The 24,316-nt window shown below is 45.6% G+C and overlaps 7 non-coding genes across 7 annotated transcripts; all 7 read right to left on the bottom strand.

Annotated features, from left to right (window-relative positions):
- Positions 1-3,354: 3,354 nt before the first annotated feature.
- On the bottom strand, positions 3,355-3,427 carry trnav-cac (transfer RNA valine (anticodon CAC)). Its single transcript has one exon. It is a non-coding gene; the product is annotated as a tRNA-Val (tRNA).
- Positions 3,428-5,340: 1,913 nt separating this feature from the next.
- On the bottom strand, positions 5,341-5,413 carry trnav-cac (transfer RNA valine (anticodon CAC)). The gene has a single exon. It is a non-coding gene; the product is annotated as a tRNA-Val (tRNA).
- A 1,908-nt stretch (positions 5,414-7,321) lies between these two features.
- trnav-cac (transfer RNA valine (anticodon CAC)) lies at positions 7,322-7,394 on the bottom strand. Its single transcript has one exon. It is a non-coding gene; the product is annotated as a tRNA-Val (tRNA).
- A 1,913-nt stretch (positions 7,395-9,307) lies between these two features.
- Positions 9,308-9,380, bottom strand: trnav-cac (transfer RNA valine (anticodon CAC)). The gene has a single exon. It is a non-coding gene; the product is annotated as a tRNA-Val (tRNA).
- A 6,339-nt stretch (positions 9,381-15,719) lies between these two features.
- On the bottom strand, positions 15,720-15,792 carry trnav-aac (transfer RNA valine (anticodon AAC)). The gene has a single exon. It is a non-coding gene; the product is annotated as a tRNA-Val (tRNA).
- A 2,150-nt stretch (positions 15,793-17,942) lies between these two features.
- On the bottom strand, positions 17,943-18,015 carry trnav-aac (transfer RNA valine (anticodon AAC)). The gene has a single exon. It is a non-coding gene; the product is annotated as a tRNA-Val (tRNA).
- Positions 18,016-22,662: 4,647 nt separating this feature from the next.
- trnav-aac (transfer RNA valine (anticodon AAC)) lies at positions 22,663-22,735 on the bottom strand. The gene has a single exon. It is a non-coding gene; the product is annotated as a tRNA-Val (tRNA).
- Between the last annotated feature and the right edge of the window lie 1,581 nt (positions 22,736-24,316).

The raw sequence follows: 24,316 nt of genomic DNA, 5'->3' as shown, positions 1-24,316 counted from the left end.
TTCCTTCCATTGGTATGTTTTACCCTCAGCATTGCCCCCCTCCCCCCAGCCCATACCATCCTACTTGAGCAACCCTGTCGCCAATTGTTCGCTGACACACTGCTTACTTTGTTCTGCTATTAACACATTCTGATCTCTTGAGGCGCCACTATCAGCACCTTTGTTAGCCTTGATTAGCCTCATTTACATTCCGTTTTTCTTTCTGTCCGAGACATTTTCGTCATTTTCCACCTATTGCTGACCACTCTATCGAGGCCCAATCGGGCACGCCAACCCCGCCCCATCCACATTAGTCTGAATCTGACCCCATTTCCAGTTCTCCAGCTTTGACAAAGAGTCACCCAGGCCCGGAACGACCGCTGCCATCTCGCTCCACAGAGGCTGTCAGTCCTGCTGAGATTGTCCAGTATGTTCTGTTTTTGTTTCAGAATGAAGCATCCGCAGTAAGTTGCATTTGTCGTTCATTTAGACATGTTTGAGATGGTGAATAAGTATGTTTATCTGCATTTGTAAATGCATGAAATTCTGTTGTGGATGAACTAGCTCCGAATATCCAAAATAAGAAGGTCCTTTTCTTCTCATTGCCTGTCGAAAATTCAGTGCTTGTGACTTAATGTGGAATTTATTTTAGTGGCTCATGAGCGACTAAACCTCATAATCCTCGAACATACGAGATGGGGGAACAAAAGTACTTTGTGCAAACATTCCTCACACAACATGAGAAGCACTTGATGTTTCTACCCGGTATGGCCTCGGGGACCTTTCGCATGTTAGGGGAATGTGCTAACCACTACACTACAGAAACCGCTGGCGGTGCAGTAATCATTGGACTTGTGCAGTGTTCAACCTCACTGTGTTGCTGCAGATTCTCATGGTTCGTCTGAGAGGCCATGTCACTTATTACAAGAAGACAGCCGTTTCTTTAAAACCGATGTCTCAACTTATAAAACAATCAGGAATCGAACTTTACAGACCTGAAGATAAGTTATGCTTGAAGTGGAAGTTAAATTGAGAAGGCAGGGCTTTCGAAAATAACCACAACCATACGGGTGCATGCATTTTGCTATTCCTCGTTGATGAAGACCAGTTACGAGATTGCGGCAATAGTCAGCAACAGACTAAACTGGAAGTACGAGAAGTTTCTGCTCGGTTTCGAACTTTTCGCGTGTTAGGCGAATGTGATAACCACTACACTACAGAAACAGCTGGCAATCAACGGACGTGTACAATGTGCAACCTCACTGTGTTGCTGCAGATTCGCATGGTGAGGCTGAGAGGCCAGGCCACTTATTACAAGACGACTGCTGTTTCTTTCAAAAACAGATGTTTCAACATATAAAACCACAAGATGTAGAAATTAGATCGAACTTAACATGATCTGCGTTAACTTCACAGGGACGTGACCCATCTAATCCACAGAGCCAAAGTGGAGAATTGAACTGACTGGAGAGCTGCATCTTAACGCTGACCTCGCGGACCTCGGCCTCCTGAAATGTTCCAAAGAAGCTCAACAAACACTCGAGGAACAGCAGCGCATCTTTCCACTGGGCTCAATACAGCTTGCACACTCATAGTGTGTGCAACAGTCTCACACTGCAAATGCTGCCCCCATTCTGTGTGTACTTCCATCGCAGATTTGGGTTTGAATCTTGTTTCCACTTCTTCTTTGTATCCGGGCGGTAGTTGTTGAGAGCTGGCACAGACACAGCGGCTAGAATGGCCTCATACTGTGGTGTAATTATCCTCTCATTCGATGCTCACCTCACTCTGTGGCCAGGGAACCCTAGGCCTTTTCTCATTTAATCTCTCCTGACTTGCACCCTGTCAGAGCGCTTTCCTGTTGTTCTGTTTGCTCCCACCAGGATTTGACTTGGTTAAAACGTCCGACATTTCTAACCCGCCCCGGTTTAAATGAAAGGTGATGGTGAAAGACGAGCTTTGTTGTCCTGTCGACAAATCCCGCCTACTCGCTGAGTTGTTCCAGTATTTTCCGCAGATGTTAGATCGACTTTCGATGGCAATAACAGCGTGCTTCTGTTACGTTCCCGGGGCTCGTTGGTCTAGGGGTATGACATTCACTTACCTCTATTGACTAATTCCAGTTGATTCAGGCAGCTCTCTGTATGTTTCATTTTATTCAGTTCAACAACATCAGACTGTGTAATCTCTCTTCTACCTCCACCATCTGTTTATTTCCATCAAGTTATTTTCATTCCTTCCATTGGTATGTTTTACCCTCAGCATTGCCCCCCTCCCCCCAGCCCATACCATCCTACTTGAGCAACCCTGTCGCCAATTGTGCGCTGACACACTGCTTACTTTGTTCTGCTATTAACACATTCTGATCTCTTGAGGCGCCACTATCAGCACCTTTGTTAGCCTTGATTAGCCTCATTTACATTGCCTTTTTCTTTCTGTCCGAGACATTTTCGTCATTTTCCACCTATTGCTGACCACTCTATCGAGGCCCAATAGGGCACGCCAACCCCGCCCCATCCACATTAGTCTGAATCTGACCCCATTTCCAGTTCTCTAGCTTTGACAAAGAGTCACCCAGGCCCGGAACGACCGCTGCCATCTCGCTCCACAGAGGCTGTCAGTCCTGCTGAGATTGTCCAGTATGTTCTGTTTTTGTTTCAGAAAGAAGCATCCGCAGTAAGTTGCATTTGTCGTTTATTTAGACATGTTTGAGATGGTGAATAAGTATGTTTATCTGCATTTGTAAATGCATGAAATTCTGTTGTGGATGAACTAGCTCCGAATATCCAAAATAGGAAGGTCCTTTTCTTCTCTTTGCCTGTCGATAATTCAGTGCTTGTGACTTAATGTGGAATTTATTTTAGTGGCTCATGAGAGACTAAACCTCATAATCCTCGAACATACGAGATGGGGGAACAAAAGTACTTTGTGCAAACATTCCTCACACAACATGAGAAGCACTTGATGTTTCTACCCGGTATGGCCCCGGGGACCTTTCGCATGTTAGGGGAATGTGCTAACCACTACACTGCAGAAACCGCTTGCGGTGCAGTAATCAATGGACTTATGCAATGTTCAACCTCACTGTGTTGCTGCAGCTTCTCATGGTTCGTCTGAGAGGCCATGTCACTTATGACAAGAAGACAGCCGTTTCTTTCAAACCGATGTCTCAACTTAGAAAACAACCAGGAATCGAAATTTACAGACCTGGAGATAAGTTATGTGTTGCTTGAAGTGGAAGTTAAATTGAGAAGGCAGGTCTTTCGGAAACAACCACAACCATACGGGTGCATGCATTTTGCTATTCCTCGGTGATGAAGACCAGTTATGAGATTGCGGCAATAGTCAGCAACAGACTAACCTGGTAGTACGAGATGTTTCTGCCCGGTTTCGAACCGGGGACCTTTCGCGTGTGAGGCGAATGTGATAACCACTGCACTACAGAAACAGCTGGCAATCCACGGACGTGTACAATGTGCAACCTCACTGTGCTGCTGCAGATTCGCATGGTGAGGCTGAGAGGCTCGGCCACTTATTACAAGACGACTGCCTTTTCTCATTTAATCTCTCCTGACTTGCACCCTGTCAGAGCGCTTTCCTGTTGTTCTGTTTGCTCCCACCGGGATTTGACTTGGTTAAAACGTCCGACATTTCTAACCCGTCCCGGTTTTAATGAATGGTGATGGTGAAAGACGAGCTTTGTTGTCCTGTCGACAAATCCCGCCTGACTCGCTGAGTTGTTCCAGTATCTTCCGCAGATGTTGGATCAACTTTCGATGGCTATAACAGCGTGCTTCTGTGCCAGTTCCGCGGCTCGTTGGTCTAGGAGTATGATTCTCGCTTTGGGTGTCTCGATTGCTAAATTTGCGGGAGGTCCCGGGTTCAAATCCCGAACGAGCCCTTTGATAACGTTTTCTGTTGGTCAGGCGATATGTTTTCTTCATTTCTATGCGGCTCATTCGGCGGGATTCATTCACATTGGGTTTGCTTTGAGAAGCTGAGCTCACACAGCAGGGAACCAATAGGTTCGCGTGACAATCGCGACATTGTCTAAAAGCTTGTCTATGTGTGGACATTCACTTACCTCTATTGACTTATTCCAGTAGATTCAGGCAGCTCTCTGTATGTTTCATTTTATTCAGTTCAACAACATCAGACTGTGTAATCTCTCTTCTCCCTCCACCATCTGTTTATTTCCATCAAGTTATTTTCATTCCTTCCATTGGTATGTTTTACCCTCAGCATTGCCCCCCTCCCCCCAGCTCATACCATCCTACTTGAGCAATCTGATCCCTGTGGCCAATTGTTCGCTGACACACTGCTTACTTTGTTCTGCTATTAACACATTCTGATCTCTTGAGGCGCCACTATCAGCACCTTTGTTAGCCTTGATTAGCCTCATTTACATTCCCTTTTTCTTTCTGTCCGAGACATTTTCGTCATTTTCCACCTATTGCTGACCACTCTATCGAGGCCCAATAGGGCACGCCAACCCCGCCCCATCCACATTAGTCTGAATCTGACCCCATTTCCAGTTCTCCAGCTTTGACAAAGAGTCACCCAGGCCCGGAACGACCGCTGCCATCTCGCTCCACAGAGGCTGCCAGTCCTGCTGAGATTGTCCAGTATGTTCTGTTTTTGTTTCAGAATGAAGCATCCGCAGTAAGTTACATTTGTCGTTTATTTAGACATGTTTGAGATGGTGAATAAGTATGTTTATCTGCATTTGTAAATGCATGAAATTCTGTTGTGGATGAACTAGCTCCGAATATCCAAAATAAGAAGGTCATTTTCTTCTCATTGCCTGTCGAAAGTTCAGTGCTTGTGAGTTAATGTGGAATTTATTTTAGTGGCTCATGAGAGACTAAACCTCATAATCCTCGAACATACGAGATGGGGGAACACAAGTACTTTGTGCAAACATTCCTCACACAACATGAGAAGCACTTGATGTTTCTACCCGGTATGGCCTCGGGGACCTTTCCCATGTTAGGGGAATGTGCTAACCACTACACTACAGAAACCGCTGGCGGTGCAGTAATCAATGGACTTATGCAATGTTCAACCTCACTGTGTTGCTGCAGCTTCTCATGGTTCGTCTGAGAGGCCATGTCACTTATGACAAGAAGACAGCCGTTTCTTTAAAACCGATGTCTCAACTTATAAAACAATCAGGAATCGAAATTTACAGACCTGAAGATAAGTTATGTTTTGCTTGAAGTGGAAGTTAAATTGAGAAGGCAGGGCTTTCGAAAATAACCACAACCATACGGGTGCATGCATTTTGCTATTTTTCGGTGATGAAGACCAGTTATGAGATTGCGGCAAAAGTCAGCAACAGAACAACCTGGTAGCCCGAGATGTTTCTGCCCGGTTTCGAACCGGGGACCTTTCGCGTGTGAGGCGAAGGTGATAATCACTACACTACAGAAACAGCTGGCAACCCACGGACGTGTACAATGTGCAACCTCACTGTGCTGCTGCAGATTCGCATGGTGAGGCTGAGAGGCTACGCCACTTATTACAAGACGACTGCCTTTTCTCATTTAATCTCTCCTGACTTGCACCCTGTCAGAGCGCTTTCCTGTTGTTCTGTTTGCTCCCACCGGGATTTGACTTGGTTAAAACGTCCGACATTTCTAACCCGTCCCGGTTTTAATGAAAGGTGATGGTGAAAGACGAGCTTTGTTGTCCTGTCGACATATCCCGCCTGACTCGCTGAGTTGTTCCAGTATCTTCCGCAGATGTTGGATCAACTTTCGATGGCTATAACAGCGTGCTTCTGTGCCAGTTCCGCGGCTCGTTGGTCTAGGAGTATGATTCTCGCTTTGGGTGTCTCGATTGCGAAACTTGCGGGAGGTCCCGGGTTCAAATCTCGGACGAGCCCTTTGATAACGTTTTCTGTTGGTCAGGCGATATGTTTTCTTCATTTCTATGCGGCTCATTCGGCGGGATTCATTCACATTGGGTTTGCTTTGAGAAGCTGAGCTCACACAGCAGGGAACCAATAGGTTCGCGAGACAATCGCGACATTGTCTAAAAGCTTGTCTATGTGTGGACATTCACTTACCTCTATTGACTTATTCCAGTAGATTCAGGCAGCTCTTTGTATGTTTCATTTTATTCAGTTCAACAACATCAGACTGTGTAATCTCTCTTCTCCCTCCACCATCTGTTTATTTCCATCAAGTTATTTTCATTCCTTCCATTGGTATGTTTTACCCTCAGCATTGCCCCCCTCCCCCCAGCCCATACCATCCTACTTGAGCAATCTGATCCCTGTGGCCAATTGTTCGCTGACACACTGCTTACTTTGTTCTGCTATTAACACATTCTGATCTCTTGAGGCGCCACTATCAGCACCTTTGTTAGCCTTGATTAGCCTCATTTACATTCCCTTTTTCTTTCTGTCCGAGACATTTTCGTCATTTTCCACCTATTGCTGACCACTCTATCGAGGCCCAATCGGGCACGCCAACCCCGCCCCATCCACATTAGTCTGAATCTGACCCCATTTCCAGTTCTCCAGCTTTGACAAAGAGTCACCCAGGCCCGGAACGACCGCTGCCATCTCGCTCCACAGAGGCTGTCAGTCCTGCTGAGATTGTCCAGTATGTTCTGTTTTTGTTTCAGAATGAAGCATCCGCAGTAAGTTGCATTTGTCGTTCATTTAGACATGTTTGAGATGGTGAATAAGTATGTTTATCTGCATTTGTAAATGCATGAAATTCTGTTGTGGATGAACTAGCTCCGAATATCCAAAATAAGAAGGTCCTTTTCTTCTCATTGCCTGTCGAAAATTCAGTGCTTGTGACTTAATGTGGAATTTATTTTAGTGGCTCATGAGAGACTAAACCTCATAATCCTCGAACATACGAGATGGGGGAACAAAAGTACTTTGTGCAAACATTCCTCACACAACATGAGAAGCACTTGATGTTTCTAACCGGTATGGCCTCGGGGACCTTTCGCATGTTAGGGGAATGTGCTAACCACTACACTACAGAAACCGCTGGCGGTGCAGTAATCAATGGACTTGTGCAGTGTTCAACCTCACTGTGTTGCTGCAGCTTCTCATGGTTCGTCTGAGAGGCCATGTCACTTATTACAAGAAGACAGCCGTTTCTTTAAAACCGATGTCTCAACTTATAAAACAATCAGGAATCGAACTTTACAGACCTGAAGATAAGTTATGCTTGAAGTGGAAGTTAAATTGAGAAGGCAGGGCTTTCGAAAATAACCACAACCATACGGGTGCATGCATTTTGCTATTTTTCGGTGATGAAGACCAGTTATGAGATTGCGGCAATAGTCAGCAACAGACTAACCTGGTAGTACGAGATGTTTCTGCCCGGTTTCGAACCGGGGACCTTTCGCGTGTGAGGCGAATGTGATAACCACTGCACTACAGAAACAGCTGGCAATCCACGGACGTGTACAATGTGCAACCTCACTGTGCTGCTGCAGATTCGCATGGTGAGGCTGAGAGGCTCGGCCACTTATTACAAGACGACTGCCTTTTCTCATTTAATCTCTCCTGACTTGCACCCTGTCAGAGCGCTTTCCTGTTGTTCTGTTTGCTCCCACCGGGATTTGACTTGGTTAAAACGTCCGACATTTCTAACCCGTCCCGGTTTTAATGAATGGTGATGGTGAAAGACGAGCTTTGTTGTCCTGTCGACAAATCCCGCCTGACTCGCTGAGTTGTTCCAGTATCTTCCGCAGATGTTGGATCAACTTTCGATGGCTATAACAGCGTGCTTCTGTGCCAGTTCCGCGGCTCGTTGGTCTAGGAGTATGATTCTCGCTTTGGGTGTCTCGATTGCTAAATTTGCGGGAGGTCCCGGGTTCAAATCCCGAACGAGCCCTTTGATAACGTTTTCTGTTGGTCAGGCGATATGTTTTCTTCATTTCTATGCGGCTCATTCGGCGGGATTCATTCACATTGGGTTTGCTTTGAGAAGCTGAGCTCACACAGCAGGGAACCAATAGGTTCGCGTGACAATCGCGACATTGTCTAAAAGCTTGTCTATGTGTGGACATTCACTTACCTCTATTGACTTATTCCAGTAGATTCAGGCAGCTCTCTGTATGTTTCATTTTATTCAGTTCAACAACATCAGACTGTGTAATCTCTCTTCTCCCTCCACCATCTGTTTATTTCCATCAAGTTATTTTCATTCCTTCCATTGGTATGTTTTACCCTCAGCATTGCCCCCCTCCCCCCAGCTCATACCATCCTACTTGAGCAATCTGATCCCTGTGGCCAATTGTTCGCTGACACACTGCTTACTTTGTTCTGCTATTAACACATTCTGATCTCTTGAGGCGCCACTATCAGCACCTTTGTTAGCCTTGATTAGCCTCATTTACATTCCCTTTTTCTTTCTGTCCGAGACATTTTCGTCATTTTCCACCTATTGCTGACCACTCTATCGAGGCCCAATAGGGCACGCCAACCCCGCCCCATCCACATTAGTCTGAATCTGACCCCATTTCCAGTTCTCCAGCTTTGACAAAGAGTCACCCAGGCCCGGAACGACCGCTGCCATCTCGCTCCACAGAGGCTGCCAGTCCTGCTGAGATTGTCCAGTATGTTCTGTTTTTGTTTCAGAATGAAGCATCCGCAGTAAGTTACATTTGTCGTTTATTTAGACATGTTTGAGATGGTGAATAAGTATGTTTATCTGCATTTGTAAATGCATGAAATTCTGTTGTGGATGAACTAGCTCCGAATATCCAAAATAAGAAGGTCATTTTCTTCTCATTGCCTGTCGAAAGTTCAGTGCTTGTGAGTTAATGTGGAATTTATTTTAGTGGCTCATGAGAGACTAAACCTCATAATCCTCGAACATACGAGATGGGGGAACACAAGTACTTTGTGCAAACATTCCTCACACAACATGAGAAGCACTTGATGTTTCTACCCGGTATGGCCTCGGGGACCTTTCCCATGTTAGGGGAATGTGCTAACCACTACACTACAGAAACCGCTGGCGGTGCAGTAATCAATGGACTTATGCAATGTTCAACCTCACTGTGTTGCTGCAGCTTCTCATGGTTCGTCTGAGAGGCCATGTCACTTATGACAAGAAGACAGCCGTTTCTTTAAAACCGATGTCTCAACTTATAAAACAATCAGGAATCGAAATTTACAGACCTGAAGATAAGTTATGTTTTGCTTGAAGTGGAAGTTAAATTGAGAAGGCAGGGCTTTCGAAAATAACCACAACCATACGGGTGCATGCATTTTGCTATTTTTCGGTGATGAAGACCAGTTATGAGATTGCGGCAAAAGTCAGCAACAGAACAACCTGGTAGCCCGAGATGTTTCTGCCCGGTTTCGAACCGGGGACCTTTCGCGTGTGAGGCGAAGGTGATAATCACTACACTACAGAAACAGCTGGCAACCCACGGACGTGTACAATGTGCAACCTCACTGTGCTGCTGCAGATTCGCATGGTGAGGCTGAGAGGCTACGCCACTTATTACAAGACGACTGCCTTTTCTCATTTAATCTCTCCTGACTTGCACCCTGTCAGAGCGCTTTCCTGTTGTTCTGTTTGCTCCCACCGGGATTTGACTTGGTTAAAACGTCCGACATTTCTAACCCGTCCCGGTTTTAATGAAAGGTGATGGTGAAAGACGAGCTTTGTTGTCCTGTCGACATATCCCGCCTGACTCGCTGAGTTGTTCCAGTATCTTCCGCAGATGTTGGATCAACTTTCGATGGCTATAACAGCGTGCTTCTGTGCCAGTTCCGCGGCTCGTTGGTCTAGGAGTATGATTCTCGCTTTGGGTGTCTCGATTGCGAAACTTGCGGGAGGTCCCGGGTTCAAATCTCGGACGAGCCCTTTGATAACGTTTTCTGTTGGTCAGGCGATATGTTTTCTTCATTTCTATGCGGCTCATTCGGCGGGATTCATTCACATTGGGTTTGCTTTGAGAAGCTGAGCTCACACAGCAGGGAACCAATAGGTTCGCGAGACAATCGCGACATTGTCTAAAAGCTTGTCTATGTGTGGACATTCACTTACCTCTATTGACTTATTCCAGTAGATTCAGGCAGCTCTTTGTATGTTTCATTTTATTCAGTTCAACAACATCAGACTGTGTAATCTCTCTTCTCCCTCCACCATCTGTTTATTTCCATCAAGTTATTTTCATTCCTTCCATTGGTATGTTTTACCCTCAGCATTGCCCCCCTCCCCCCAGCCCATACCATCCTACTTGAGCAATCTGATCCCTGTGGCCAATTGTTCGCTGACACACTGCTTACTTTGTTCTGCTATTAACACATTCTGATCTCTTGAGGCGCCACTATCAGCACCTTTGTTAGCCTTGATTAGCCTCATTTACATTCCCTTTTTCTTTCTGTCCGAGACATTTTCGTCATTTTCCACCTATTGCTGACCACTCTATCGAGGCCCAATCGGGCACGCCAACCCCGCCCCATCCACATTAGTCTGAATCTGACCCCATTTCCAGTTCTCCAGCTTTGACAAAGAGTCACCCAGGCCCGGAACGACCGCTGCCATCTCGCTCCACAGAGGCTGTCAGTCCTGCTGAGATTGTCCAGTATGTTCTGTTTTTGTTTCAGAATGAAGCATCCGCAGTAAGTTGCATTTGTCGTTCATTTAGACATGTTTGAGATGGTGAATAAGTATGTTTATCTGCATTTGTAAATGCATGAAATTCTGTTGTGGATGAACTAGCTCCGAATATCCAAAATAAGAAGGTCCTTTTCTTCTCATTGCCTGTCGAAAATTCAGTGCTTGTGACTTAATGTGGAATTTATTTTAGTGGCTCATGAGAGACTAAACCTCATAATCCTCGAACATACGAGATGGGGGAACAAAAGTACTTTGTGCAAACATTCCTCACACAACATGAGAAGCACTTGATGTTTCTAACCGGTATGGCCTCGGGGACCTTTCGCATGTTAGGGGAATGTGCTAACCACTACACTACAGAAACCGCTGGCGGTGCAGTAATCAATGGACTTGTGCAGTGTTCAACCTCACTGTGTTGCTGCAGCTTCTCATGGTTCGTCTGAGAGGCCATGTCACTTATTACAAGAAGACAGCCGTTTCTTTAAAACCGATGTCTCAACTTATAAAACAATCAGGAATCGAACTTTACAGACCTGAAGATAAGTTATGCTTGAAGTGGAAGTTAAATTGAGAAGGCAGGGCTTTCGAAAATAACCACAACCATACGGGTGCATGCATTTTGCTATTCCTCGTTGATGAAGACCAGTTACGAGATTGCGGCAATAGTCAGCAACAGACTAAACTGGAAGTACGAGAAGTTTCTGCTCGGTTTCGAACTTTTCGCGTGTTAGGCGAATGTGATAACCACTACACTACAGAAACAGCTGGCAATCAACGGACGTGTACAATGTGCAACCTCTCTGTGTTGCTGCAGATTCGCATGGTGAGGCTGAGAGGCCAGGCCACTTATTACAAGACGACTGCTGTTTCTTTCAAAAACAGATGTTTCAACATATAAAACCACAAGATGTAGAAATTAGATCGAACTTAACATGATCTGCGTTAACTTCACAGGGACGTGACCCATCTAATCCACAGAGCCAAAGTGGAGAATTGAACTGACTGGAGAGCTGCATCTTAACGCTGACCTCCCGGACCTCGGCCTCCTGAAATGTTCCAAAGAAGCTCAACAAACACTCGAGGAACAGCAGCGCATCTTTCCACTGGGCTCAATACAGCTTGCACACTCATAGTGTGTGCAACAGTCTCACACTGCAAATGCTGCCCCCATTCTGTGTGTACTTCCATCGCAGATTTGGGTTTGAATCTTGTTTCCACTTCTTCTTTGTATCCGGGCGGTAGTTGTTGAGAGCTGGCACAGACACAGCGGCTAGAATGGCCTCATACTGTGGTGTAATTATCCTCTCATTCGATGCTCACCTCACTCTGTGGCCAGGGAACCCTAGGCCTTTTCTCATTTAATCTCTCCTGACTTGCACCCTGTCAGACCGCTTTCCTGTTGTTCTGTTTGCTCCCACCAGGATTTGACTTGGTTAAAACGTCCGACATTTCTCACCCGCCCCGGTTTAAATGAAAGGTGATGGTGAAAGACAAGCTTTGTTGTCCTGTCGACAAATCCCGCCTGACTCGCTGAGTTGTTCCAGTATTTTCCGCAGATGTTAGATCGACTTTCGATGGCAATAACAGCGTGCTTCTGTTACGTTCCCGGGGCTCGTTGGTCTAGGGGTATGACATTCACTTACCTCTATTGACTAATTCCAGTTGATTCAGGCAGCTCTCTGTATGTTTCATTTTATTCAGTTCAACAACATCAGACTGTGTAATCTCTCTTCTACCTCCACCATCTGTTTATTTCCATCAAGTTATTTTCATTCCTTTCATTGGTATGTTTTACCCTCAGCATTGCCCCCCTCCCCCCAGCCCATACCATCCTACTTGAGCAACCCTGTCGCCAATTGTTCGCTGACACACTGCTTACTTTGTTCTGCTATTAACACATTCTGATCTCTTGAGGCGCCACTATCAGCACCTTTGTTAGCCTTGATTAGCCTCATTTACATTCCCTTTTTCTTTCTGTCCGAGACATTTTCGTCATTTTCCACCTATTGCTGACCACTCTATCGAGGCCCAATAGGGCACGCCAACCCCGCCCCATCCACATTAGTCTGAATCTGACCCCATTTCCAGTTCTCCAGCTTTGACAAAGAGTCACCCAGGCCCGGAACGACCGCTGCCATCTCGCTCCACAGAGGCTGTCAGTCCTGCTGAGATTGTCCAGTATGTTCTGTTTTTGTTTCAGAATGAAGCATCCGCAGTAAGTTACATTTGTCGTTTATTTAGACATGTTTGAGATGGTGAATAAGTATGTTAATCTGCATTTGTAAATGCATGAAATTCTGTTGTGGATGAACTAGCTCCGAATATCCAAAATAAGAAGGTCCTTTTCTTCTCATTGCCTGTCGAAAATTCAGTGCTTGTGAGTTAATGTGGAATTTATTTTAGTGGCTCATGAGAGACTAAACCTCATAATCCTCGAACATACGAGATGGGGGAACAAAAGTACTTTGTGCAAACATTCCTCACACAACATGAGAAGCACTTGATGTTTCTACCCGGTATGGCCTCGGGGACCTTTCCCATGTTAGGGGAATGTGCTAACCACTACACTACAGAAACCGCTGGCGGTGCAGTAATCAATGGACTTGTGCAATGTTCAACCTCACTGTGTTGCTGCAGATTCTCATGGTTCGTCTGAGAGGCCATGTCACTTATTACAAGAAGACAGCCGTTTCTTTAAAACCGATGTCTCAACTTATAAAACAATCAGAAATCGAACTTTACAGACCTGAAGATAAGTTATGCTTGAAGTGGAAGTTAAATTGAGAAGGCAGGGCTTTCGAAAATAACCACAACCATACGGGTGCATGCATTTTGCTATTCCTCGTTGATGAAGACCAGTTACGAGATTGCGGCAATAGTCAGCAACAGACTAAACTGGAAGTACGAGATGTTTCTGCCCGGTTTCGAACTTTTCGCGTGTTAGGCGAATGTGATAACCACTACACTATAGAAACAGCTGGAAATCAACGGACGTGTACAATGTGCAACCTCACTGTGTTGCTGCAGATTCGCATGGTGAGGCTGAGAGGCCAGGCCACTTATTACAAGACGACTGCTGTTTCTTTCAAAAACAGATGTTTCAACATATAAAACCACAAGATGTAGAAATTAGATCGAACTTAACATGATCTGCGTTAACTTCACAGGGACGTGACCCATCTAATCCACAGAGCCAAAGTGGAGAATTGAACTGACTGGAGAGCTGCATCTTAACGCTGACCTCCCGGACCTCGGCCTCCTGAAATGTTCCAAAGAAGCTCAACAAACACTCGAGGAACAGCAGCGCATCTTTCCACTGGGCTCAATACAGCTTGCACACTCATAGTGTGTGCAACAGTCTCACACTGCAAATGCTGCCCCCATTCTGTGTGTCCTTCCATCGCAGAATTGGGTTTGAATCTTGTTTCCACTTCTTCTTTGTATCCGGGCGGTAGTTGTTGAGAGCTGGCACAGACACAGCGGCTGGAATGGCCTCATACTGTGGTGTAATTATTCTCTCATTCGATGCTCACCTCACTCTGTGGCCAGGGAACCATAGGCCTTTTCTCATTTAATCTCTCCTGACTTGCACCCTGTCAGAGCGCTTTCCTGTTGTTCTGTTTGCTCCCACCAGGATTTGACTTGGTTAAAACGTCCGACATTTCTAACCCGTCCCGGTTTTAATGAAAGGTGATGGTGAAAGACAAGCTTTGTTGTCCTGTCGACAAATTCCGCCTGACTCGCTGAGTTGTTCCAGTATTTTCCGCAGATGTTAGATCGACTTTCGATGGCAATAACAGCGTGCTTCTGTTACTTTCCCGGGGCTCGTGGGTCGAGGGGTATGACATTCACTTACCTCTATTGACTAATTCCAGTTGATTCAGGCAGCCCTCTGTATGTTTCATTTTATTCAGTTCAACAACATCAGACTGTGTAATCTCTCTTCTCCCTCCACCATCTGTTTATTTCCATCAAGTTATTTTCATTCCTTCCATTGGTATGTTTTACCCTCAGCATTGCCCCCCTCCCCCCAGCCCATACCATCCTACTTGAGCAACCCTGTCGCCAATTGTTCGCTGACACACTGCTTACTTTGTTCTGCTATTAACACATTCTGATCTCTTGAGGCGCCACTATCAGCAACTTTGTTAGCCTTGATTAGCCTCATTTACATTCCCTTTTTCTTTCTGTCCGAGACATTTTCGTCATTTTCCACCTATTGCTGACCACTCTATCGAGGCCCAATAGGGCACGCCAACCCCGCCCCATCCACATTTGTCTGAATCTGACCCCATTTCCAGTTCTCCAGCTTTGACAAAGAGTCACCCAGGCCCGGAACGACCGCTGCCACCTCGCTCCACAGAGGCTGTCAGTCCTGCTGAGATTGTCCAGTGTGTTCTGTTTTTGTTTCAGAATGAAGCATCCGCAGTAAGTTGCATTTGTCGTTCATTTAGACATGTTTGAGATGGTGAATAAGTATGTTTATCTGCATTTGTAAATGCATGAAATTCTGTTGTGGATGAACTAGCTCCGAATATCCAAAATAGGAAGGTCCTTTTATTCTCATTGCCTGTCGAAAATTCAGTGCTTGTGACTTAATGTGGAATTTATTTCAGTGGCTCATGAGAGACTAAACCTCATAATCCTCGAACATACGAGACGGGGGAACAAAAGTACTTTGTGCAAACATTCCTCACACAACATGAGAAGCACTTGATGATTCTACCCGGTGTGGCCCCGGGTACCTTTCGCATGTTAGGAGAATGTGCTAACCACTACACTACAGAAACAGCTGGCGGTGCAGTAATCAATGGACTTGTGCAATGTTCAACCTCACTGTGTTGCTGCAGATTCTCATGGTTCGTCTGAGAGGCCATGTCACTTATTACAAGAAGACAGCCGTTTCTTTAAAACCGATGTCTCAACTTATAAAACAATCAGGAATCGAACTTTACAGACCTGAAGATAAGTTATGTTTTGCTTGAAGTGGAAGTTAAATTGAGAATGCAGGGCTTTCGTAAATAACCACAACCAGACGGGTGCATGCATTTTACTATTCCTCGTTGATGAAGACCAGTTACGAGATTGCGGCAATAGTCAGCAACAGACTAAACTGGAAATACGAGATGTTTCTGCCCGGTTTCGAACCGGGGACCTTTCGCGTGTTAGGCGAATGTGATACCCACTACACTACAGAAACAGCTGGCAATCAACGGACGTGTACAATGTGCAACCTCACTGTGTTGCTGCAGATTCGCATGGTGAGGCTGAGAGGCTAGGCCACTTATTACAAGACGACTGCTGTTTCTTTCAAAAACAGATGTTTCAACATATAAAACCACGAGATGTAGAAATTAGATCGAACTTAACATGATCTGCGTTAACTTCACAGGGACGTGACCCATCTAATCCACAGAGCCAAAGTGGAGAATTGAAATGACTGGAGAGCTGCATCTTAACGCTGACCTCCCGGACCTCGCCCTCCTGAAATGTTCCAAAGAAGCTCAACAAACACTCGAGGAACAGCAGCGCATCTTTCCACTGGGCTCAATACAGCTTTCACACTCATAGTGTGTGCAACAGTCTCACACTGTAAATGCTGCCCCCATTCTGTGTGTCCTTCCATCGCAGATTTGGGTTTGAATCTTGTTTCCACTTCTTCTTTGTATCCGGGCGGTAGTTGTTGAGAGCTGGCACAGACACAGCGGCTGGAATGGCCTCATACTGTGGTGTAATTATTCTCTCATTCGATACTCACCTCACTCTGTGGCCAGGGAACCCTAGGCCTTTTCTCATTTAATCTCTCCTGACTTGCACCCTGTCAGAGCGCTTTCCTGTTGTTCTGTTTGCTCCCACCAGGATTTGACTTGGTTAAAACGTCCGACATTTCTAACCGTCCCGGTTTTAATGAAAGGTGATGGTGAAAGACAAGCTTTGTTGTCCTGTCGACAAATTCCGCCTGACTCGCTGAGTTGTTCCAGTGTTTTCCGCAGATGTTAGATCGACTTTCGATGGCAATAACAGCGTGCTTCTGTTACTTTCCCGGGGCTCGTTGGTCTAGGGGTATGACATTCACTTACCTCTATTGACTAATTCCAGTTGATTCAGGCAGCCCTCTGTATGTTTCATTTTATTCAGTTCAACAGCATCAGACTGTGTAATCTCTCTTCTCCCTCCACCATCTGTTTATTTCCATCAAGTTATTTTCATTCCTTCCATTGGTATGTTTTACCCTCAGCATTGCGCCCCTCCCCCCAGCCCATACCATCCTACTTGAGCAACCCTGTCGCCAATTGTTCGCTGACACACTGCTTACTTTGTTCTGCTATTAACACATTCTGATCTCTTGAGGCGCCACTATCAGCAACTTTGTTAGCCTTGATTAGCCTCATTTACATTCCCTTTTTCTTTCTGTCCGAGACTTTTTCGTCATTTTCCACCTATTGCTGACCACTCTATCGAGGCCCAATAGGGCACGCCAACCCCGCCCCATCCACATTTGTCTGAATCTGACCCCATTTCCAGTTCTCCAGCTTTGACAAAGAGTCACCCAGGCCCGGAACGACCGCTGCCATCTCGCTCCACAGAGGCCGTCAGTCCTGCTGAGATTGTCCAGTATGTTCTGTTTTTGTTTCAGAATGAAGCATCCGCAGTAAGTTGCATTTGTCGTTCATTTAGACATGTTTGAGATGGTGAATAAGTATGTTTATCTGCATTAGTAAATGCATGAAATTCTGTTGTGGATGAACTAGCTCCGCATATCCAAAATAAGAAGGTCCTTTTCTTCTCATTGCCTGTCGAAAATTCAGTGCTTGTGACTTAATGTGGAATTTATTTTAGTGGCTCATGAGAGACTAATCCTCATAATCCTAGAACATACGAGATGGGGAACACAAGTTCTTTGTGCAAACATTCCTCACACAACATGAGAAGCACTTGATGTTTCTACCCGGTATGGCCCCGGGGACCTATCGCATGTTAGGGGAATGTGCTAACCACTACACTACAGAAACCGCTGGCGGTGCAGTAATCAATGGACTTGTGCAATGTTCAACCTCACTGTGTTGCTGCAGATTCTCATGGTTCGTCTGAGAGGCCATGTAACTTATTACAAGAAGACAGCCGTTTCTTTAAACCGGATGTCTCAACTTATAAAACAATCAGGAATCGAACTTTACAGACCTGAAGATAAGTTATGTTTTGCTTGAAGTGGAAGTTAAATTGAGAATGCAGGGCTTTCGTAAATAACCACAACCAGACGGGTGCATGCATTTTGCTATTCCTCGTTGATAAAGACCAGTTACGAGATTGCGGCAATAGTCAGCAACAGACTAAACTGGAAATACGAGATGTTTCGGCCCGGTTTCGAACCGGGGACCTTTCGCGTGTTAGGCGAATGTGATAACCACTACACTACAGAAACAGCTGGCAATCAACGGACGTGTACAATGTGCAACCTCACTGTGTTGCTGCAGATTCGCATGGTGAGGCTGAGAGGCTAGGCCACTTATTACAAGACGACTGCTGTTTCTTTCAAAAACAGATGTTTCAACATATAAAACCACGAGATGTAGAAATTAGATCGAACTTAACATGATCTGCATTAACTTCACAGGGACGTGACCCATCTAATCCACAGAGCCAAAGTGGAGAATTGAACTGACTGGAGAGCTGCATCTTAACGCTGACCTTCCGGACCTCGGCCTCCTGAAATGTTCCAAAGAAGCTCAACAAACACTCGAGGAACAGCAGCGCATCTTTCCACTGGGCTCAATACAGCTTTCACACTCATAGTGTGTGCAACCGTCTCACACTGTAAATGCTGCCCCCATTCTGTGTGTACTAGCATCGCAGATTTGGGTTTGAATCTTGTTTCCACTTCGTCTTTGTATCCGGGCGGTAGTTGCTGAGAGCTGGCACAGACACAGCGGCTGGAATGGCCTCATACTGTGGTGTAATTATTCTCTCATTCGATGCTCACCTCACTCTGTGGCCAGGGAACCCAAGGCCTTTTCTCATTTAATCTCTCCTGACTTGCACCCTGTCAGAGCGCTTTCCTGTCATTCTGTTTGCTCCCACCGGGATTTGACTTGGTTAAAACGTCCGACATTTCTAACCCGTACCGGTTTTAATGAAAAGTGATGGTGAAAGACGAGCTGTGTTGTCCTGTCGACAAATCCCGCCTGACTCGCTGAGTTGTTCCAGTATCTTCCGCAGATGTCGGATCAACTTTCGATACGAGAATTGAAGACGTTCTGCTCACTTTGCTCTGCATCAAGAATCAGCTGTCCCACCCAGTGAGTTAAAGCGCACGCCAAATGTTCGAATACCGAGCCAGCCAGGAGTCGGACCTGGAATCTCCTGATTCGTAGTCAGACGCGTTATCCATTGCGACACTGGCCCAGCCGGGTGCATGTATTTTGCTATTCCTTGTTGAGCCTCTGTGGCGCATTCGGCGGGATTCATTCACATTGGGTTTCCTTTGAGAAGCTGAGCTCACACAGCAGGGAACCAATACGTTCCCGAGACAATCAAGACATTTTCTAAAAGCTTGTCTATGTGTGGATATTCACTTACTTCTATTGACTTATTCCAGTAGATTGAGGCAGCTCTCTGTATGTTTCATTTTATTCAGTTCAACAACATCAGACTGTGTAACCTCTCTTCCCCCTCCACCATCTGCTTCTTCCCCCTCCACCATCTGTATCCATCATCTTATTTTAATTCCTTGCATTGATATGTTTTACCCTCAGCATTGCCCCCCTCCCCCAGCCCATACCATCCTACTTGAGCAATCTGATCCCTGTCGCCAATTGTTCGCTGACACACTGCTTACTTTCTGCGATTAACACATTCTGATCTCTTGAGGCGCCACTATCAGCACCTTGATTAGCCTCATTTACATTCCCTTTTTCTTTCTGTCCGAGACATTTTCGTCATTTTCCACCTATTGCTGACCACTCTATCGAGGCCCAATAGGGCACGCCAACCCTGCCCCATCCACATTAGTCTGAATCTGACCCCATTTCCAGTTCTCCAGCTTTGAGAAAGAGTCACCCAGGCCCGGAACGACCGCTGCCATCTCGCTCCACAGAGGCTTTCAGTCCTGCTGAGATTGTCCAGTATGTTCTGTTTTTGTTTCAGAATGAAGCATCCGCAGTAAGTTGCATTTGTCGTTCATTTAGACATGTTTGAGATGGTGAATAAGTATGTTTATCTGCATTTGTAAATGCATGAAATTCTGTTGTGGATGAACTAGCTCCGAATATCCAAAATAAGAAGGTCCTTTTCTTCTCATTGCCTGTCGAAAATTCAGTGCTTGTGACTTAATGTGGAATTTATTTTATTGGCTCATGAGAGACTAATCCTCATAATCCTCGAACATACGAGATGGGGAACACAAGTACTTTGTGCAAACATTCCTCACACAACATGAGAAGCACTTGATGTTTCTACCCGGTATGGCCCCGGGGAACTTTCGCATGTTAGGGGAATGCGCTAACCACTACACGACAGAAACCGCTGGCGGTGCAGTAATCAATGGACTTGTGCAATGTTCAACCTCACTGTGTTGCTGCAGCTTCTCATGGTTCGTCTGAGAGGCCATGTCACTTATTACAAGAAGACAGCCGTTTCTTTAAAACCGATGTCTCAACTTATAAAACAATCAGAAATCGAACTTTACAGACCTGAAGATAAGTTATGCTTGAAGTGGAAGTTAAATTGAGAAGGCAGGGCTTTCGAAAATAACCACAACCATACGGGTGCATGCATTTTGCTATTCCTCGTTGATGAAGACCAGTTACGAGATTGCGGCAATAGTCAGCAACAGACTAAACTGGAAGTACGAGAAGTTTCTGCTCGGTTTCGAACTTTTCGCGTGTTAGGCGAATGTGATAACCACTACACTACAGAAACAGCTGGCAATCAACGGACGTGTACAATGTGCAACCTCTCTGTGTTGCTGCAGATTCGCATGGTGAGGCTGAGAGGCCAGGCCACTTATTACAAGACGACTGCTGTTTCTTTCAAAAACAGATGTTTCAACATATAAAACCACAAGATGTAGAAATTAGATCGAACTTAACATGATCTGCGTTAACTTCACAGGGACGTGACCCATCTAATCCACAGAGCCAAAGTGGAGAATTGAACTGACTGGAGAGCTGCATCTTAACGCTGACCTCCCGGACCTCGGCCTCCTGAAATGTTCCAAAGAAGCTCAACAAACACTCGAGGAACAGCAGCGCATCTTTCCACTGGGCTCAATACAGCTTGCACACTCATAGTGTGTGCAACAGTCTCACACTGCAAATGCTGCCCCCATTCTGTGTGTCCTTCCATCGCAGAATTGGGTTTGAATCTTGTTTCCACTTCTTCTTTGTATCCGGGCGGTAGTTGTTGAGAGCTGGCACAGACACAGCGGCTGGAATGGCCTCATACTGTGGTGTAATTATTCTCTCATTCGATGCTCACCTCACTCTGTGGCCAGGGAACCATAGGCCTTTTCTCATTTAATCTCTCCTGACTTGCACCCTGTCAGAGCGCTTTCCTGTTGTTCTGTTTGCTCCCACCAGGATTTGACTTGGTTAAAACGTCCGACATTTCTAACCCGTCCCGGTTTTAATGAAAGGTGATGGTGAAAGACAAGCTTTGTTGTCCTGTCGACAAATTCCGCCTGACTCGCTGAGTTGTTCCAGTATTTTCCGCAGATGTTAGATCGACTTTCGATGGCAATAACAGCGTGCTTCTGTTACTTTCCCGGGGCTCGTGGGTCGAGGGGTATGACATTCACTTACCTCTATTGACTAATTCCAGTTGATTCAGGCAGCCCTCTGTATGTTTCATTTTATTCAGTTCAACAACATCAGACTGTGTAATCTCTCTTCTCCCTCCACCATCTGTTTATTTCCATCAAGTTATTTTCATTCCTTCCATTGGTATGTTTTACCCTCAGCATTGCCCCCCTCCCCCCAGCCCATACCATCCTACTTGAGCAACCCTGTCGCCAATTGTTCGCTGACACACTGCTTACTTTGTTCTGCTATTAACACATTCTGATCTCTTGAGGCGCCACTATCAGCAACTTTGTTAGCCTTGATTAGCCTCATTTACATTCCCTTTTTCTTTCTGTCCGAGACATTTTCGTCATTTTCCACCTATTGCTGACCACTCTATCGAGGCCCAATAGGGCACGCCAACCCCGCCCCATCCACATTTGTCTGAATCTGACCCCATTTCCAGTTCTCCAGCTTTGACAAAGAGTCACCCAGGCCCGGAACGACCGCTGCCACCTCGCTCCACAGAGGCTGTCAGTCCTGCTGAGATTGTCCAGTGTGTTCTGTTTTTGTTTCAGAATGAAGCATCCGCAGTAAGTTGCATTTGTCGTTCATTTAGACATGTTTGAGATGGTGAATAAGTATGTTTATCTGCATTTGTAAATGCATGAAATTCTGTTGTGGATGAACTAGCTCCGAATATCCAAAATAGGAAGGTCCTTTTATTCTCATTGCCTGTCGAAAATTCAGTGCTTGTGACTTAATGTGGAATTTATTTCAGTGGCTCATGAGAGACTAAACCTCATAATCCTCGAACATACGAGACGGGGGAACAAAAGTACTTTGTGCAAACATTCCTCACACAACATGAGAAGCACTTGATGATTCTACCCGGTGTGGCCCCGGGTACCTTTCGCATGTTAGGAGAATGTGCTAACCACTACACTACAGAAACAGCTGGCGGTGCAGTAATCAATGGACTTGTGCAATGTTCAACCTCACTGTGTTGCTGCAGATTCTCATGGTTCGTCTGAGAGGCCATGTCACTTATTACAAGAAGACAGCCGTTTCTTTAAAACCGATGTCTCAACTTATAAAACAATCAGGAATCGAACTTTACAGACCTGAAGATAAGTTATGTTTTGCTTGAAGTGGAAGTTAAATTGAGAATGCAGGGCTTTCGTAAATAACCACAACCAGACGGGTGCATGCATTTTACTATTCCTCGTTGATGAAGACCAGTTACGAGATTGCGGCAATAGTCAGCAACAGACTAAACTGGAAATACGAGATGTTTCTGCCCGGTTTCGAACCGGGGACCTTTCGCGTGTTAGGCGAATGTGATACCCACTACACTACAGAAACAGCTGGCAATCAACGGACGTGTACAATGTGCAACCTCACTGTGTTGCTGCAGATTCGCATGGTGAGGCTGAGAGGCTAGGCCACTTATTACAAGACGACTGCTGTTTCTTTCAAAAACAGATGTTTCAACATATAAAACCACGAGATGTAGAAATTAGATCGAACTTAACATGATCTGCGTTAACTTCACAGGGACGTGACCCATCTAATCCACAGAGCCAAAGTGGAGAATTGAAATGACTGGAGAGCTGCATCTTAACGCTGACCTCCCGGACCTCGCCCTCCTGAAATGTTCCAAAGAAGCTCAACAAACACTCGAGGAACAGCAGCGCATCTTTCCACTGGGCTCAATACAGCTTTCACACTCATAGTGTGTGCAACAGTCTCACACTGTAAATGCTGCCCCCATTCTGTGTGTCCTTCCATCGCAGATTTGGGTTTGAATCTTGTTTCCACTTCTTCTTTGTATCCGGGCGGTAGTTGTTGAGAGCTGGCACAGACACAGCGGCTGGAATGGCCTCATACTGTGGTGTAATTATTCTCTCATTCGATACTCACCTCACTCTGTGGCCAGGGAACCCTAGGCCTTTTCTCATTTAATCTCTCCTGACTTGCACCCTGTCAGAGCGCTTTCCTGTTGTTCTGTTTGCTCCCACCAGGATTTGACTTGGTTAAAACGTCCGACATTTCTAACCGTCCCGGTTTTAATGAAAGGTGATGGTGAAAGACAAGCTTTGTTGTCCTGTCGACAAATTCCGCCTGACTCGCTGAGTTGTTCCAGTGTTTTCCGCAGATGTTAGATCGACTTTCGATGGCAATAACAGCGTGCTTCTGTTACTTTCCCGGGGCTCGTTGGTCTAGGGGTATGACATTCACTTACCTCTATTGACTAATTCCAGTTGATTCAGGCAGCCCTCTGTATGTTTCATTTTATTCAGTTCAACAGCATCAGACTGTGTAATCTCTCTTCTCCCTCCACCATCTGTTTATTTCCATCAAGTTATTTTCATTCCTTCCATTGGTATGTTTTACCCTCAGCATTGCGCCCCTCCCCCCAGCCCATACCATCCTACTTGAGCAACCCTGTCGCCAATTGTTCGCTGACACACTGCTTACTTTGTTCTGCTATTAACACATTCTGATCTCTTGAGGCGCCACTATCAGCAACTTTGTTAGCCTTGATTAGCCTCATTTACATTCCCTTTTTCTTTCTGTCCGAGACTTTTTCGTCATTTTCCACCTATTGCTGACCACTCTATCGAGGCCCAATAGGGCACGCCAACCCCGCCCCATCCACATTTGTCTGAATCTGACCCCATTTCCAGTTCTCCAGCTTTGACAAAGAGTCACCCAGGCCCGGAACGACCGCTGCCATCTCGCTCCACAGAGGCCGTCAGTCCTGCTGAGATTGTCCAGTATGTTCTGTTTTTGTTTCAGAATGAAGCATCCGCAGTAAGTTGCATTTGTCGTTCATTTAGACATGTTTGAGATGGTGAATAAGTATGTTTATCTGCATTAGTAAATGCATGAAATTCTGTTGTGGATGAACTAGCTCCGCATATCCAAAATAAGAAGGTCCTT

The sequence above is a fragment of the Scyliorhinus torazame genome, chromosome 5 (genome assembly GCF_047496885.1).
Source record: "Scyliorhinus torazame isolate Kashiwa2021f chromosome 5, sScyTor2.1, whole genome shotgun sequence".
Taxonomy (NCBI): Eukaryota; Metazoa; Chordata; class Chondrichthyes; order Carcharhiniformes; family Scyliorhinidae; genus Scyliorhinus; species Scyliorhinus torazame.
Note: the sequence above shows the minus strand (reverse complement) of the source record. Positions and strands in the feature narration are given on the sequence as shown.